The sequence below is a fragment of the Globicephala melas genome, chromosome 7 (genome assembly GCF_963455315.2).
Source record: "Globicephala melas chromosome 7, mGloMel1.2, whole genome shotgun sequence".
NCBI lineage: Eukaryota > Metazoa > Chordata > Mammalia > Artiodactyla > Delphinidae > Globicephala > Globicephala melas.
The window spans coordinates 15,526,832-15,544,551 of NC_083320.1; the positions used below are offsets into that span (position 1 = coordinate 15,526,832).

Genomic DNA, 17,720 nt, shown 5'->3' on the forward strand with positions numbered 1-17,720 from the left:
GGGAGAGAGAGAAGAGAGGGAGGGAGGGGGGAGGGAGAGAGAGAGAGACGGGGGAGAGAGAGAGAGAGAGAGAGAGGCACAGAGAACAGAGACAGAGAGAGGGAGGGAGGGAGAGAGAGAGAGACAGAGAGAGGAGGGAGGGAGGGAGGAGGGAGGGAGCAGAGAGAGGAGAGAGGGAGAGGGGAGAGGGAGAGAGAGAGGGAGGGAGAGAGAGGGAGGGAGGGAGAGAGAGAGAGGGAGAGAGAGAGGGGGAGAGAGAGAGAGAGAGAGAGAGAGAGAGAGAGAGAGAGGGAGAGACAGAGAGAGGGAGAAGGGGGAGGAGAGGGAGGGAGAGAGAGAGAGGGGAGGGAGGGAGGGAGGCAGAGAGAGAGAGGAGACAGAGAGACGAGAGAGAACGAGAGAGAGAGAGAGAGAGCAGGACAGCAGTTTGCAGAGACCAGAGACAGGGCCTCTGCTAGAATTCCCACCATAGGCAGTAAGAGCACCAGGAGTCAACACAAAGAACAGAAATTACCGCTCCCATTTTTAGAGGGGGTGTGGAGAACCAGCTGCCCTTTAAATTCTCAAAATGTCTTAAGAACTTAACTGTTTTTCAAAATATTTGGATCGCTAAACCTGAAACCACATTGTGCCAAACATTCTTCCATTTAATTGTTAAGCCCTCGTGTGTTCAGTCGGGATTTTTGGTGCAGATGTTTCTGATTTCATTTATATTAACTTATCAAAATGACATTTGGAAGAGCTATAGGATGTTCAAGAAGGAGTCTTATAAACTTGGGTTCATTAGTTTTAATCCAGGAATTCCACCCCCTGCCCCAATGCACATACTCAGAATTCAGAACTTGGAAGGGTTGACTCAGTTCTGCTATAAACTGGCAGCATGAACTCACCCATTCCTAATTCCCTTCAAAAAACATTTGCTAAAGATTTAAAAGACACCACCAAAAAATGGGTAAAGGGGGTCAAAAGGTATAAAATTCTAGTTATAAAATAAATAAGTCACGGGGATGTAAGGTACAGCATGGTGACTATAGTTAATAATACCATAATTGCATATTTGAAAGTTTGCCAAGAATAAATTGTAGAAGTTCTCAACACAAGAAAAAATTTTCTGTAACTATGTATGGCGATGGATGTTAACTAGCCTTATGTGATCATTTTGCAATATATACAAATATCAAAGCACTATGTTGTACACCTGAAATTAATATAATGTTATATGTCAGTTATACCTCAATTAAAAAAAATTTTATTTTTAAAAGGCATCACCAAAATGTAAGAAAGTTATTCAAGTACGTGTAGGTTTTCTCCTTGGTGATCTTCTACCGACAAAGATTTAAAAACAAACATTTAGGGCTTCCCTGGTGGCGCAGTGGTTAAGAATCTGCCTGCCAATGCAGGGGACACGGGTTCGAGCCCTGGTCCCAGAAGATCCCACATGCCGCGGAGTAACTAAGCCCATGCACCACAATTACTGAGCCTGCGCTCTAGAGCCCGTGAGCCACAACTACTGAGCCCACGTGTCTAGAGCCCGTGCTCCGCAACAAGAGAAGCCACCGCAATGAGAAGCCCGCGCACCACAACAAAGAGTAGCCCCCACTCACCGCAACTAGAGAAAGCCCAAGCGCAGCAACAAAGACCCAACACGGCCAAAAATAAACAAAGAAATTTTAAAAAATAAATAAAAAACATTTAAATCAGACAAAGCCAAAACTGAAGTCTGACTAGTTTGCCACTGAAGTCAAAGATTTTATCCAAAGGCTTTCCTGCTTCCATACTTCTTGTTTATCTGGGCTAAACGGGCACAGAATGTTTAGTTTGGAGTTTTCTTTACCCAGGGCTACCATGTTAGTAGATGTCTGTGTACACGGAGAAGAAAGAGGAAGCAGAAAGCTATCTTTGTGCTACCCCATCCCCATTTCTTAAATCCAGCCTCCATTTTTCAGAGCTCTCAAGGAATCCAAGATGGTAAAGATACTTTGGAAAGATTTTCCTTCCTTGATCCCTCCCTGCCCCTCCCTGGGGCACTGTCCTTACGGGGTGATGGGTATCAGAGGTAAAGCAGGGATGGGACAGATCAAGGAGGGACAGATGGAAGGGGGAGGACATTCTGCTGAGAGGGTCTCACTCATCCACACTTCTAAGCCTTGTCTACACCAAAAATTCTTGGGAGGTTCCATCAATTTCCGTCACATTTTCAAACCGTAGTTCCCTCTGAAAGGCTATCTCTTAGCAAGTTTAAAGCCACTGGTCACAAAAATAAACTTAGGAAAAGCTTTGAAATTTTGTGTACACACATAAAAGAACATTAAGAAGAAAGCTATGCTGGGTCAGAACAATGGTCCTTCCCACCCAGCCTGTCTCTGGCACACTGATTTCCTTGTGTCCTGTGAATGTTTTTGTTTTGTTTTGTTTTGTTTTCACTTTTAATTTTTTGAGTTAAAGGTTTGGGGGTTTTTATATCATTTGTTTTCTTCCTGATTATCTGATTACCACTTATTTTTCTGATGAACACATTTCATTCCAGAACATGTGGGAGTTCAGAAACCATATAAAGACAAAGTAAAAATTACCCACTATCCCAACCCTCAGACTTAGCCCCTTTGAGCATCTCCGACTGGTCTCTCTCCTCTCCTGTGCCTAAATGTGGTGGCTTGCGTTTTCACAAAATTGAGATTCCACTGAATCTTAAAATTTTAAGTATTATTTATTGTATTGTGAGCATTTCCCTAGGTCCTCAAATACTCTTTTAGATCATGATTTCGGTCAAGCTTGACTGTTTCACTTTTTTGTTCCACGTTTACTGTGCTTCCCCTTCTCACTCACACATTCTCATGGCAGATCCCAGGGCAGACCAAGACCACAAACACGTCCGTAAGTCAGGTGACCAGGAATCTCACCACCCAAGAACCTCTTTACAGGAGCTCCCTGCCCACTTCCGTTGGAACCCCTGGAGGTACCGTTCCATGGACGCTGTCTCACCTTGCTCATTCCTCAACCTGGCCAAATAACCATCCACGCCAACAGCATTCCCTGCGACCACCTGTTTGCATTTTTTTGGTCTTACTGCTGTTTGCTTGTTTTGTTTCCCAGGGACCTCAAGTTTCTTTGCCAGATTTTGCAAAAGCAACAGGGATACAGTTTAAGGCTGCCTGAGGGCCACAGCTCAAAGCACACTGCTAAAGAAATAAAGGATGACCTGGAGATGGGCATGACCTGGGACAGTCATTTTGCTGAGGCAGAGAAACTGTCCCATAATCCGTCTCTCAACAGGTAAAACCAGGTCCTCCGTGAGCTTGGAAGTCTAGGGCTTTGTACATGATCCAGAGGCCTCCCTCTTCAGTTCTGACAAGCTTTGGGTGAGATAAATAGATATCAGCGGAACAAGACAAGGATCTGGGTGTCGGCTCCAGCCTTAATGACATACTGCTGGGCAACTCTGGGGAAGTTTGAATTTATCACCTGTGCAGTGGGTGTAACATCACCTCCCTTGCAGAGACTCTTGGAAGATGTAATGAAGGCACTTACGTAAACCACATCAAACCACGCCAGACACACAGTAGCAGCTCAATGAATAGTAGTCATGTTTGCATGGTTTTGATTAAAAGTATAAACAATGGGACGTCCCTGGTAGTCCAGTGGGTAATACTCCGTGTTCCCAATGCAGGGGGCCCGGGTTCGATCCCTGGTCTGGGAACTAGATCCCTCGTGCCTGCCGCAACTAAAGATCTCGCATGCCGCAACTAAGAGTCCACGTGCTGCAACTAAAAGATCCCGCGTGCTGCAACTGACCCAGTGCAGCCAAAACAAACAAATAAATAAATATTTTTTAAAAAATAAAAGTACAGATAATAAGCAAGTGTCTGAAGTATCTAGTTATAGCAGAGCACAGAGGAGGGAAAGAAGGTAAGAAGATTTAAAAAACAAAGAGAAGAAGCAGGAGGAAAGCAAGCTGTCCTGGTAGGAGGCTGGAACTGTGACAGAAAGAGAAAAGGAAGAGGGGCATTCCAGCTGAAGGGAACAGCATGAGGGGAGGTATGGAAGCAGCAAGGCACAGTGTTCCTGGAAGAGAACCGGGGCCAGGATAGCTAGAGCATAAGGTATGTATAGGGGGGATTGTAGGTAGCAAGGCTAGAAGGGGTGACCAGAGCTGGAGAGAGGAGTCCTGTAGGCAGTAATAAGGAGGTTGGGTTTATCGTGTGGGTAACGCGGAGCCGCTGAGCGTGTTTGAGCCGGGAAGTGACCTGATAAGAGGCGTGCTCTGAACGGCCAGCTCTGTGCTCACATTCTTGTCCTTCCTCTGTGATTTCCCAGTTTTGCAGATTGAAATGCATCTGAGTAGAGGTCACAGAAACCACTTCTCAAGCTGCGCTCCCAGAGGGTCTCACGCACGACCTGCCTCTGCCACCCACAGTCCCGCAGCCCAGGATGAGCCTGCAAGGATGTGCTCTGTTTCACATCTGCAATAAGAGCCGATGCTCCCAGAGCCTCTGTGGGCCATCATGGGAGATGAAGAGAGCTTGGTTTCTGTTTTTGGCCTCGGCTCTGCCATCTGGGATCTGATGATACAGTTATTTAGCAAGAAACCACAGGAACAAAAACAATTTAATGAAACCCAGAGAAAGCGAGTTTCTCCACGGAAGGCGACTGAATGCCACAGGCTGTGCAGAGACCCACCCTGAGCAAACCCTTGGGCTCCGAGCTTCAGCGCAGTTCTGTCACCGAGTGACGCATGCTTCGGATGCCTCCCCTGCAAACGGGGGACCGCGGCTCCGATACCTAAGGACACAGAACTCACTGAAAATACCAAAGTGTGGAAAATGTGGTTCTCATTTCTTTTCACAGAACACAGTTTCCGGAAAGCGCTGTGTGACCAGAACGGATGACCCTGACGCATCAGAGATGGTCAGAGAACACGGGTTTGCAGCGCTGATGAGGAACCAGACCGAGTTAAACGATGGGGTGTCTCTGCTTCCACGAGGATGCTGATGAAGCAGGGGGAGCACGGGTTGGAAGAAAAGAGGAGAGAGAAAGGACGTTTGGGGTCCTCACAGCCCTCATTTCAGAATGGTAGACAGAGGTCCATGTGTGCAAAGCCCTGCCTGCTGCCCTCCTCCCCCTCCCCACGCACACGTTTCCTTCCCCCCGCTTTCTACGCTGGGATGGAAACCTACCATCCTAAAGCCAGTTGAAATCACAAGTTGTTGACACGTTGTGTGAAATGGAGGCTACTCCGGTTAAAATAATGACTTCAGCATCTTCCACGCCCTTATCCTTTGAAGTGTGGTCCCCAGACCCAAAGCATAGGCATCACTTGTTAGGAATTCAGAATCTCAAGCCCACCCCAGACCTGGGGAATCACTGAGAATTTTAACCAGATTCCCCAGGTGATTCGCATGCACACTAAAGTTTAAGAAGCACTAATCCACATCTCATGAGAAAAATAAAACGGTTGGATGTAACTAAGATTTTACTATTGTCTCTGGGACTATGGACACATGAAAGGGGAAACTACTTTAAAAGTGCAAAGTCACTCAGTACAGAGTAGGCAAATCCAGACAAACAGAAAGCAGATTGGCGATTGCCCAGGGTTGGAGTGGAGGTGGGGAGGAAGCGGGGGGGATGGAGGCGGGGGACTGCTAGTGGGTACAGGCTTCTTTTTAGGATGAAAATGTTCTCAAATTGATTACAGCGATGGCTGCACAGCTCTGAAAATACTGAAAACCATTTAAATAGGTGAATTGCATGGTTTGTGAATTATATCTCAAGAAAGCTTAAAAATAGAAATAAAAGCCCTCAAGAGCCTCAGAAACACCAAACTGAAAATTTCTGGTTCCCGACTGCAAAAGAGACCACCTGTAGAACCAGATCTTGAAGGGCACCTCCAATAAGAGACCGTTCTGTGGTCCTAAGGTGGTGAGATTTAAGGGGCATATTAGGGAACAGAGTTTCTTCCAACGGAGAGGCACTGAAATGGTCACTGGCTCTTTAAACATAAAAGATTCCACGCTGCCCTCAGACCCAGGCCACAGGCTCTGTGCCCTGGACTTTGTGACTTAGACGCCTCACTCTGATCCTTCTCCAGCTGTGTCCTTCCTCCTAAAGCAAGGGGAAATGCCCAGTCTTCTAGATCTTTCTCTAGGCACCTGGTACCCCAGCATTCCCTGCCCAAATGCCCAAGCTTGCATGTGGGGCCTGTGCAGGTCTCTCCCCCAGGGCTGTGTTTCCTAGTGTAGACAAGACACCAGTGTGCACTTCCCCAGACCCGAGGGCTGGCTGCTTGGTGAGGAAGGAGCCTGGGCACCTGGGGAGTCCATTATACAGCCCCGCGCAGATGACAGGCTGCCTCCCTGACTTTGCCGCATGCCAGCGTGGAACTCTGGGGGATTGAGAATTCTAACTACGAACCTAGCTTTCCAGGTCACATGAAGATTGATATGTCAAGGTAGGAGGGCAAAATGTATCATATGTAATGTTTGGTAGCTTGATAAATATCTTCAAAATACTCTGACCTATGGAATCTCTGTCTCCACTTGTGCACTTGCCCTAAAACCCTACCGTGGTAGAGGTCGATTACTTTCTCTTCTAAGTTTGTCAAGCAGTCAGTGCATATTTTTGGTTTTCTCCTGAGCATGTTATATTTTACAGGTAAATATTAATTATTCATTAAAGGCCAACCCATCTTTAACTTCATACACAATAAATGCCAAAGATTTATTTTTGCTCTAAGAGTATTGGAAGTTTTTGGACAAAAAGCATCTTCAGTGTGTTTACCTTCATGTATGCCTCATATTTGCAAAACATAATTAAAAAAAAAAAGGAAAACAGGATGTAAAGAACAATGAAAAAAGACGCTGAATATTTTACAACATTAATAAAGCTGAAAAATCCTCTTGGGCTACTTTTCTTCTTCTAAAGGATGGAAAAGCGAATCCTTGAGAAAAAAATGCAAGCTACTGAAGACCTTTTTTTTAAATAACAGAAACAACTTAAACGGAACTTTAGGGAGGGGAGCAATTTAATGAGTTGAACTGTAAGAGTTTAAAGAATCTTTCACGGCTCTCTGATTCTTCTTAACTGATAGTTTGGCGACAGATTCCTAGAAGGGGTGATTTTGTTCCTGTGTCACAGCGACCCACAATCTGAGCAGAAGAAATCTTAGTCTCGCGTACTCTCGAAATACTCTGCTTTTGGAATTATTTTTATTCCCTGTGAGCCGTGAAGCCGAGGCCAAACTCATGACTTTCCTTTGCCCTCCTGTGATCGCACAGATGTCACCCATGCCTGCTGCCAACCAAGTTGACTCCTGCCCAGATATATTTCCAGAACAGGCTCCTCCCTCCCTTATGTCATCTCCCCCGCCCCCCCGTCCGTCATCTGGATTCCTTGTGGGAAGGCTGCAGCTTTTTCTTTGTAGTGAGGATTAAGTTTAAATACAACAATTTGTATAGCATATGCTTCAAAATTTCAATCATTTTGGAAGCTGGAGTGGTAGGGGAGATGGGGAGAATGATCTCAGATAAGACTGTGAATTTGTAAGTTGCCATACAACTGCACTGGCCAATATGGTAGCCATATGGGGCTATTTAAATGTAAATGTAATTAGATAAAAATTCCAGTTACTCAGTTGTACTAGTCACATTTCAAGCGCTCAACGGCCACATGTGACTTAACGGCTCCCAATTTGGACAAAGCGCAGATACAGAACCTTCCCATCTTTGTAGAAAGTTCTATTGGATGTGCTGAATTGGGAGTGCTTCTGTGTTTTCTCTGTAGTCTCACCAAGCCTTCCTTTACTCACTCTGTTCTTGCGACTATTATTTCTTATATAGCCACATGTTTGTAACTTAAAGCAATTTATTCTTAAATCCTAAAAGTAGATAGTACTGATGTACAATCTAAACAGCTTCATGGCTTTGTGAATATACTAAAAACCACTGAACTCAGGACTTCCCTGGTGGCCCAGTGGTTAAGAATCCACCTGCCAATGCAGGGGACACAGGTTCGAGCCCCGGTCCGGGAAGATCCCACATGCCGTGGAGCAAATAAGCCCGAGCGCCACAACTACTGAGCCCACGCACCACAACTACTGAAGCCCGCGCACCTAGAGCCCGTGTTCAGCAACAAGAGAAGCCACTGCAATGAGAAGCCTGCGCATCGCAAGGAAGAGTAGCCCCTGCGCGCTGCAGCTAGAGAGAGCCCACGTGCAGCAACGAAGACCCAACACAGCCAAAAATAAATAAATAATTTATATTAAAACCAAAACACTGAACTGTACATTTTTGGGTTTTTTTTGTTTTGTTTTTTTGGGGTACGCGGGCCTCTCACTGTCGTGGCCTCTCCCGTTGCGGAGCACAGGCTCCGGACGCGCAGGCTCAGCGGCCATGGCTCACGGACCCAGCCGCTCCGTGGCATGTGGGATCTTCCCGGACCAGGGCACGAACCTGTGTCCGCTGCCTCAGCAGGCGGACCCTCAACCACTGCACCACCAGGGAAGCCCTGAACTGTACCTTTTAAAAGCGTGAGAAAGCGCAAGGCTAAATGATCAAATATCAAGTAATAATTTCGTAAATCCACCTTGCCAAGTATCACAGAGCAGACAAAATGAACTTATTCAAATATGAATCCAAGAGAATCAATTTACGTCTAAAAACAAGAAGAGTGAACAACCTCCTCCATACAATGGCTCCTTGTTGCACTTGGAATCACGTCCAAATGCCTGACCACAGTCAAGGCCCTGAGATCTGACTGCTGCTCCTGTTTACTACATCTCCGCCCACCTCCTTTTCACGGACCAGCCGCCCCGGCCTTCGCTTACTACCTGTTCCTCCAGTGTGTGGAGCAGGTTCCACCCTGTTTACTGAGCATATCTCTCTGCCTGGCTGGCTCCTCCTCACCTCTGAGATGCCAGCCCTCAGTCCCCCCACCCCCTGCCGCCCGGAGATGCCTTCTCTGGCCACCTTCTCTGTGGCTGCGCTGCACGACCCTGTGCTATCTTCTGCGCGGCTTGTACCCCACTTGAGAGTTTCTTGGACCCGTTGGACTGTCTGCAGTGGACTGCAAGCTCCTTGAAGGCAGCAAGCTTGACCACTGCCTTCCTGTAGAATCCCTGGCATCCAGCACAGTGGCCGTGTTCTGCCCACGACACAGCAAGCATCCAATAGACACTTGTTGAATAAACAGACAGAGGGACAAAGAGTGAGCTGCCATCAACACACACTCTGGACGGAAGGGACCTTAGAACCACCCAGAAGTTCATAAGGACTACCCAGGGAGCTGTGCAAAATACACACGTCTGGACTCCGCTCTTACGATCTGATTTACTAGGTCTGGAGGGAGGCTCACATTGGTCTCTTTTTTAAAAGCTCCACTGCTTTGTGCAATTACCTCACTTTCAGAGGAGGTAACTGAGGCTCAGACTTGCCTGAGTTTCTAACTCCTCAAGCAAAAAGTCTCCCTGTCCAGTCTAAGAGGTTCAACTAACCAGGAACAAATCCACATGCACTGTGGATCCCACTACACCGTGAATCCTCTGTGGTTCACACCGAGGAGAAATCTATTCTGAAGCACGGATCGTGAGGACCTTCAAAGTTGACCACAAAATGGCAGCCCTGAACTCCCCTCCTTCCTCTCCCAAGTTCTCCTAGCATCAAGGTTTCCGTCTGGGCAGAGAGCTGCAGCCCATTTCACCTCGGCACCTTTTCTCGAGTCTAACCCCAATAGAAACGTGTAAACAGTATCCATCCAGGGTTACCTGGGGCGTATCTTCCCTTATCTCTGTTAGATAAAAATCGCTCTGTTCTTCTCTCTTTATCTTTAGACTATTGGCAGGTTACAGAGAAAATTTCCTGATTTGCATTGGCAAAAAGAAGACATAAAGTACAATAGGTCTGATTTCTGGAGGTTCCAAAGGGACCTCCTGGTTCTAGAGGAAAATCAAGCGGTAGTGTTAAAAGAAAATGATCACGAAATGCATGCGTTCTTTGGGATATAACCAAATGGCCTCTGGCACCCTCATCAAAAGGGGCAAGACAGAACGATGGTTCAGAACTTGGCTTTCAATCCTAGCTCTGTCGTCCTCTAGCTGTGTGGCACTGGCTCTATACCTATTTCCTCAACTACAGAAGAAGAAAACGGCTGCCTTACAGAGTGGTGAAAATTAAATGCATTTAGAACAGTGCCTGGCACATCAAGAGTGCCGAGCGAGGGCTTCCCTGGTGGCGCAGTGGTTGAGAGTCCGCCTGCCGATGCAGGGGACGCGGGTTCGTGCCCCGGTCCGGGAAGATCCCACATGCCACGGAGCGGCTGGGCCCGTGAGCCATGGCTGCTGAGCCTGCGCGTCCGGAGCCTGTGCTTCGCAACGGGAGAGGCCCCAACAGTGAGAGGCCCGCGTACCGCAAAAAAAAAAAAAAAAAAAAAGAGTGCTGAGCGAATGTAGGTTGTTGATGATGATGATAATGAGGACTGTTGTACCCCATCAGGCACTAGATAACCACCATTGGGCAGTATGTCTCCATGCATCCCTGCTCGGTGAACATGAGAACATATTTTAAAATCAGTGTATGTTATTCTTTTCCTTCTTTTAGTGCCTTTGCAATGCCATCAGTCTAAAACCTGAGGCACAAAGCTGCTGAGAGAGCAGTCAATGGAAAGCAAAGCAGCACTGGATTCTTCCCCTTTAGATAAGAGAAGGAAGCCTTTGGGGTGGCTGTGCTTCAGAGGACAGCCCAGGGCTCAGCCCTCAGATGACTGTCCTGCAATTTTCGAGCCAGCCACAGATAACGCAGAGGGTTTAGGCTCTTCGGACACATCAAAATAAGTTTTTACACACTTATTAGACTAGATAAAGAGGCCGCCGGATGGTGTCATGCATGGTCACGTGTGTTTCCTAAATAGTAATATGACTTTCAAACTGTTCACCATCAATAGAGTGAGGAATAGATTATACTTTTTTTTAAAGCCACATGAAGAAAATACATGAATCATTTTATGTGGTTTCGTCCTTCAAAACAGCCCCCAGATGATTGATTTCATAGGTATTCCGAAAATAGCTTCTGGAATATTGTTTCAGTGGGGAGTTTTGTTAAGTCTCTGATTCCAGCTTTTTTTTCCTCCCTCTCTTGAGTACGGTTTTTATTCATTTGCTACTTTTTACTAAAAGTGAAGAAATTGGGGCAGGGGTGGAATTCCAATTAATTGAGAGAACGAGAATACATTATGCAATTTGGTCAAAACGCATGATCCATGTTACAAAGAAAATATGCAAAAAGGTTGGGAACTTACATCAATAGAGGGTAAACCTTAAATGGTTAAAACAAAAAAAAATGCGTCCCCCTGTTTATCCAGAGAGCTCTCAGAACTGACTGGGGAAATCCTTCCACCGGAGTTTGAGTTCTAGGACACACTGGGAGGCCAGAGCAGAAAGCAAGGTTCTTCTCGTGTCTTTCTCCTCTGACAGGACCAAGGCTTGACCGCCTCACCCTCTAGCTTCCCAGGAGTCAGACTGCAGGCGGCAAGGGACGTGGCATCAGAGGTAGAACCTCCTCTTCTGGTTCCTGTGAGGCGGTCTGCCAGCCACGACTCCCCCACTACACCTTTGGTTTAAGAGAACGGAAGCATCAGTAAGCAATCTGATTGCCACCAGAAGCATTATGGACGCTGGCTGAAATGGAACTCTTCCTACTTTGGGAATCTGCCCATCTGTCTACAAATAACAACTGTTTTATCCTCAGCTATGCCTGGTTGATTTCAAACTAATGATATTTGTAGAAAATGGCAGCCTATAACTACATGGAAGACAGAAAGAGAAAAGAAGGATGACTGAGAGGAGGCAGCAATTTTTTTTTCTTTAATGATTCACTTTGCACAGCAAAGTTTTGTTTTTCTTAATAGTTATTTTCCTTATTCATTTATTTATTTTTTAGCTGCGTCAGGTCTTAGTTGCTGCACAGGGGATCTTTGTTGAGTCATGCGGGATCTTTTTCATTATGGCACGCGGTCTGCTTGGGCTTCTCCCTAGTTGTGGCGCATGGGTTTTCTCTCTCTAGTTGTGGCACGTGGGCTCCAGGGCGTGTGAGCTCTGTAGTTTGCAGCACATGAGCTCAATAGTTATGGAGTGCAGGCTTAGTTGCCCCGCGTCATGTGGGATCTTAGTTCCCCAACCAGGGATCGAACCCACGTCCCCTGCGTTGGAAGGCGGATTCTTTACCACTGGACCACGAGGGGCGTCCCGAGGTGGCAATTTTTGATGCTACAGGAGAGAACACGGTTTACATTTAATATTCTTTTTCTTGAGTGGTGAATGATTACTTCAGATTGAAGCATATGAAACTGACAATATTTGATAATTTTTGATCTACGAAACAGGAATTTCTTACGGTTCAACCCATGAATACAGATGTTCTCACTTCAGGAGAGGAATTCTGCCTCAAGTCCATGTTTGAACTTGGAGAGATGCTCAGTCTTCTCCTTACTGACAGAGCCGAAGTCACAGAAGAGCGCCCTGCACTTTGAATTACGACCCACAGAGGTACACTCACTTTGGCCCACATGTAACCGGCTTTTTAAAAGTTAGTTATCACAGACATAGAGAATGGGCTTGAGGACATGGGGAGGGGGAAGGGTAGTAAACTGGGACGAACTGAGAGAGTGGCATGGATATATATACACTACCAGATGTAAAATAGATAGCTAGCGGGAAGCAGCCGCATAGCACAGGGAGATCAGCTCGGTGCTTTGTGACCACCTAGAGGGGTGGGGTAGGGAGGGTGTGAGGGAGGGAGACGCAAGAGGGAGGGGATATGGGGATATATGTACACACATAGCTGATTCACTTTGTTACACAGCAGAAACTAACACACCACTGTAAAGCAATTATACTCCAATGAAGATGTTAAAAAAAAGTCAGAATTTTTAAACTCCCTAAAATTCATACTCCTTTCAGGAATCAAAGCCTGGCAACTGTGTGAGCTCCCACCAGCCCTGTGATGAGAATCAGCTGATTCTCCTAAGGGGCTGCCTTCTTCAGGGCCAGCCTGTGTCCTCTATGTTCATCCAAGTCCTAAACCTGACCATCTTTGCATCTCACCTGGCCCAGGTGGGCTTTTTCAGTCCAAGGCTGTTGGTGTTCATGCCTCCTTACCCAGAATGACAAAGACAGGTTTACCAGGAGCTCTCTTCCCTTCTCTGCAGACCAGCCTCCTCCCGCCTCGTCTTTCAGAGAAAGTTCATTTGGTTACAAGCACCACAGGGGTAGAAAGAGAGAGAGAGACAAGACAGAGAGCATGGTTGGAAGGCAGCCATGTAATAATCGCACAAATGAGTATGTTTGCAAAATCTCCGCAGACTGGAATTCTACAAACTCTCTCTCTAATCCAGCCCTAATGTTCAGCAACCTTCACTGTCAGGAAATTCTGCCATAAATAACCCAAATCCTTCACGCCGCTTAAACCCATTTCCTCTTACTCTCTGCTCACTGGAGATGGGGAACAGCTGGTCACCGTCCTCTGTACCAAGTTCTTTGTCAACTAGATGATTGGATCCTGGCTCTGGACCACTGTCATAATTAGGAGTCTGACCGGTTCCATATTGTGCTGTCTGCAAAAGCATGTCGAATCGGAAGGTAAAATTTTGAGCAGGCTGTGCTTCAGAAAGTACCATCACGGGAACACGATCCCTCATCGTGCCACCAGGTCGCTCACAGTTTATCAATGTGCGAATGTGAGATTTCTGCATGGGAAAAAAAAACTTTTTCTGAGGCTAGCTCTGCAATGTGAACACATCAAAGGATGCAAAGATTCTCCAAAAGCCACCAAAAGAAGCAATACACAGAGCGAGCATTTATTAAGTGCTTCCCATGCTCCCATTACCTGTATTTTCTTAGATGCTCTTCACAACTAGGCACTAAGGCAGAAATTAGGATTAGTCCTGCTTTGCAGGTGAGGACACTTGGCCGCACAGAGGCTAACTTGCCCAAGTTTATACACCGACGAGTGAGAGAATACGCCTTCAAACCCAAGCCGCTGGAGTCCAGAGCCTGCGAGCCCTCCTCGACCACCTCTCCATCCTACCCATACACCTGGTGCTGGTGAGTCCAGGCAGCTCATGGCATGGAATATAGTCTCTGCGTTTCCACGACCAGTGCCCAGTGGAGACCAGGAAGTCGGGTGGCTGGTCCCTGATGTAGTGCACAGGCAAATTTAAAAGAGCTTGATGCCATCCGGGCTGAATTCTTCTCATACACAGAGTCCGACACGAGATGCTTGGTCTCCTCTTAGATGCAGACACAAAGTGGTCCCCCAGGTCCCAGCTGGATGACTTCCCAATTACGTGCTCCAGGGGTCGACCTGGATCAGAGGCCAGGTTCTGACGAACACCACCTGTGGCTTTGGATACCAGCCTGCCTACCTCAGTGTCCCTGGCAGTAAAGTGGTGATGATGAAGCAGCTTCCTGGTGATGTTGGGAGACTCGTCTCTCCCCATCACTCTCCATCCCCTTGTCCAGCTGTATGTTTCCTCACTGCATGTATTTTTCCCTGACATTATTTGTTTCTCTGGGTATTATTTTGCCTCCTTCAATAGGCTATAAGCTCAATAGTGAAGGGGCTTGTTTGCTTTACTCACCATTGTACGTACACCAGTGCCTAGCTCAGCACATGGTCAACACTGGTTAATATCTGGAGAATGACTAAGTTACCCTTAGAAAGATGAAATGAAAACAACTACATAAAATTAGTAAATATTAGTTCTTCCCACGTCTCATAGTTTTCTCCTTCAAACTCAATAATGTGTTGTTAAACGTTGTCTTAAGTGTCTGATTTACCACCCTTGGTTCCCTCTATGGTTATGCAATGATCATTCTGATCTTCTCTTCTATTATGCAGCCTTGGCCTGGATACCAGGGTTCCTTGCTGCCCAGAGAAATACCTCCTGAATGCTGCAGTAACTCAGTTTTTCAAAGCATAGTATCTAAGACATCACGAATTGCTTACCACCCAAAAGGTGGGTGGTATCTAATAAGCAATGTTTGACTTGTTAGCAAAACCCTAACTCAGATTGGACTTTGGGCAATGGGGCAAGTCAATCTGGACAATTCTTTCTCCTTTACCAGCCTCATTTGCATTTAGGGGTGGGCATGTGACACAGTCTAGCCAATGAGAAGTGAGGGGGTGAGGAGAAGCTGCTGGATAAACTTGTCTTGTTTGTAAAAAGGATAGAGGTAGCTGCTATTACTTCCACCTTCTTTCTTAACTTGAACGTGGCTATGATGCCAGGAGTAACAGCAGCCATCTTAGCATCATGAGTCCTTGATATTGTGAAGCAGCTGAACAAAATGTCAGCATTCACCAACTCTAGACCTCTGGTTACATGAGAAGAAAACATTTCAAGCAACTATTAACAGGGTTTAGTTACCTACAGCAAAAAATTGTAAACTGATCTATAGTACCTTCCTTCAAAATTATAATTCTTCCTTTTCCCATATTTTCTCATTTATGTCGGTAACATAATCATCATGCCCCAAATTCTTTAGAGTCAAAATGCTGAGTTATCTTTGGATACAATGAGCAAAGAAGGCATCCATCTTCAAGTCTTGACAATCCTTTCAAAATGTCTCAGAACCTTCAACGAGGATATGCGCACAGATGTTCATTACAGTGTTTACATTAGCAGAAAAAAATGGAAATGACCTCACCTGACTGGCAAAAATAAATCATGGCAAATAATGAATAGAAAATTATGTAGTCATTAAAATACGGAAAACAAACATTTGTTGATGTGGAACGAAGATCAAGATATGTTAAACTAGAAAATCAGATTGGAAACCAGTATTTTTGTTAAAGATATATACATATATATAACATATGCATAGAAAAGGTGTCCAGAAATCTATACCCCAAAATAGTAAGAGGGAATATCTCTGGGTAATCTGGGTACTGAGATTAACTGTTTCACTTTAAACTTTTGATTATTTATATAGCTTCTATAGTAAACATATACTGCTCGTGTAAGAAAAAAAAGAGTTTTGTCAGTTGGCTTTTGGTATTTCTGACTCACCACTTTCTCTTTATTCTCCTGTCATGACCAGAATCCAGGGGAAAGACTTCAGCCACCACCTCCAACGGCTCCCCGACTTCTCTCTTATCTCTCATCATTTCAACCTACCCTGTACTTAGCCCGCAAATTAACCTTTCTAGTCATCTGCATTCTTCAGGTCATTCCCCTGTTTAAAAGGAACAATGACTAGCTCTCTAGAATGAAGCCCCCCATGTTTTCAGCCTAGCATTCAAGAACATATTGAGGAGACAACTAACCAACTTTATTTTCACTTTTTTCCTCTGCTTTTGTCCATCTGGTTTCCTAAGCGTTCCTTCCACATGGCACACTCATTCCCGCCACCAGTCCTTCACTTTGTGATTCCCTCCTTCTGGAATGTTCTCTCCATCTCCTCCATCAATGCAAATCCACTTCATTCTTCGAAACCCACCATATCCTTTCCCTCAAGCCTAGTCCAAGGATGAAGCTCCTGGGCTAGTGTGTGGAGGGGGCAGGTGGTAGGTCCACCTAAGCCTGGGAGGATTCAGAAAGGGCAACGTTCAAGGCTTCTTCTAATCAGCAGTCATCAGCCTTTTCCACGCACACTCCGACCAACAACAGTGGCTTTTGATGGCCTGATCACTCCAGAGTGATTCTGCGTCTCTCCCCTGGGGACCCCTGCCTACATCAAATAGTATCAGGCAGGACATGCCAGGGCAGCACTAAAGAGAGTTTCTGAGTGTCCTGAGAGCTTCTACCCTGGGAACGCTGGCCATTCTCCTTTACTCTGGAATTTTCTAGACCAGGAGCAGCAAATTCAAATGCCTACATGGATTAAGCAAGTGATGTAAATCAGCAAAGCAACTGCAGGTGTGGGATAAAATGGGGTGGGAGTCTGTTCTATTTCAGGGAGGCAACTGCAACCGGGAACCAACCCCTTACGGTCGCGCAGGAAGGCAAGCAGGTGCTGCCACATCTCCCAGGTTCTTAAAAGACAGAAGCCAGAAAATATAGAAAGATGTTGCTAGTAAAACCACGTGTGAACAAAGCGTGTGTGTAGCCCAACACTTGGCCTGCCTGTTTTGTGAGCGCTGCTTTGTGGTTAAAGGAGAGCCACCACCCTGGGCAAGGCCAGGTGCCAACAGTGAAGATTAGTTACCATCTTCACCACGCATGGGATGACCATGACTCACGTGGGGCCCTATAAGGGTGGGTGGCCTTATTCTCAAAACTCCGCACATAGTCAGTGGACAAGAGGATCATGAGAGACCCTCCTTTTTCTGGTCACTGAATAGTTAACACTCTCCTGCGCTGGGGTTTGGCCAGGGATTAAACCCACATGTTCGAAGCTTTATCTCATTACTCATGCGCACTTCTTTTCCCATTTTTAACTTCTCTTAACTTAGAAAATTCTAGTCTTAAGCATGAAACCTACATGTCACATGCTGTAATAAAAAAGTCTCCAAGGATTTTTTCCCATATGATGTCCACATTTATTGTTTTCTAAAACCTGAAAACGTCAGCTCTCCTACGTCTGTCTATATTTGGTACATTTCAAATCCTCTTAAATGGTTCCATCAGAAATCTTAGAAGCATCTTCTATTGAAATGTTCTCTTAGAGTTTTCTTACAGGGAACGAGGGAATCTGAGAAAGGAAGACCTTGTTCAATTGAACATTGATGATCTTT

General features: G+C 45.8%; 1 protein-coding gene across 22 annotated transcripts in view; it reads right to left on the reverse strand.

Annotated features, from left to right (window-relative positions):
• Positions 1-17,720, reverse strand: part of SGPP2 (sphingosine-1-phosphate phosphatase 2) — a 138,829-nt gene that overhangs the window by 102,244 nt on the left and 18,865 nt on the right. The window contains exon 1 of one of the 22 annotated variants that reach the window (XR_009564539.1): positions 13,088-13,165. The exons of the other annotated variants lie outside the window; for them this stretch is intronic. The gene's annotated coding sequence lies outside the window, so the exon portion shown is untranslated. Of the gene's footprint in view, positions 1-13,087; positions 13,166-17,720 lie in introns of those variants that run through there. 22 annotated transcript variants of the gene reach the window in all.